Source organism: Alligator sinensis, unplaced genomic scaffold (genome assembly GCF_000455745.1).
Source record: "Alligator sinensis unplaced genomic scaffold, ASM45574v1 scaffold753_1, whole genome shotgun sequence".
In the NCBI taxonomy this organism is placed as follows: Eukaryota; Metazoa; Chordata; order Crocodylia; family Alligatoridae; genus Alligator; species Alligator sinensis.
Window position 1 is genome coordinate 692,896 of NW_005842625.1, and position 994 is coordinate 693,889.

The 994-nt window shown below is 55.7% G+C and overlaps 1 protein-coding gene across 1 annotated transcript in view; it reads right to left on the bottom strand.

Moving 5' to 3' along the window:
• The window catches only part of FBXO28 (F-box protein 28), a 35,771-nt gene extending 34,783 nt beyond the window's left edge, over positions 1–988 (bottom strand). The window contains exon 1 of the mRNA XM_014524544.2: positions 935–988. The gene's annotated coding sequence lies outside the window, so the exon portion shown is untranslated. The remainder of the gene's footprint in view (positions 1–934) is intronic.
• Between the last annotated feature and the right edge of the window lie 6 nt (positions 989–994).

Consider the following 994-nt stretch of genomic DNA (forward strand, 5'->3'; position numbering starts at 1 on the left):
ATGTTTTCTCACAGTTATGGCACATAAAGAAGTCTCCCTAAACAGTACGCACATTTCCAAGAGTGCAACATCTTGGCAGACAGAAGATTCAGCGTTCCAAGGTGTTAAGGTTTCTTAGCAGTTGGGCCTACTTGAAATATCGCTCTCTCCCCCAAAACAAAGAAAGCCAAAAAAACCCCAAACAAACCACAAACCCACTGCAGCTGAACTTAACCCGTGCTAGAAAGGTATTTACCAAAGATCATAACATTTAGTCCTGGACAGAGCTCTTGCCCGAAGATTTCTATACAAGATACTGAAAACATTTTTCAAAATATTGCTTTTGGAAACACTGCCCAAATTCCTTATAACTTTGGAGTCTGCTGCCCTGTGCCTAGTTACAGGGCCTTAAACCAGAAAGCTCTCCCTACCTCAGATTTAGCAGGACTACAAAAGCTGCTTTTCTCCCCCTACCTGGCTGCTCCCCATAAGTTCATTAAGCCCGCCTGGCACTGGCTTCACCCACCAATTATCCCACCTGCCTATGCACACACTGGGGTGTTTTTTCCGGGGTGGGGGACATTAAACTAGGCACCTGCCCAGGGAAGAGAGCAACCCCTGTGGGGCAGGTTTCCATCCTCCTCCTGCCTGGGGAGCTGCAGCTTGCGGCACTACGAGAGGTGGGGAGGATGGCAAAGGCACAGGCTGGACCCGGGAGGGGGGAGCAGAGCCTGGCTGGGCGGGATCCATCTTGGGAGACGGCTCCGGTGCGGAAAGCGGCTCAGGGCCCGGCGGACCCTCTCCCTCTGCAGAGAAGGAGGCAGCTGGCTTTCCCCCACGCCCGCCGCAGCAGCAGATGCACATTGCAAACCCGGAGCTGCAGAGCAGCCGGGCCCTGCCCGACCCCAGGAGGCAGGGGTGGGCGGGAGGCGGCCCGGCGCGGGGCTGCGCTCACCAGGCGGAGCTGGCTGGTCTCGTCGTAGGAGAGGAAGCCGAGGATGCCCTCGATGGCCAC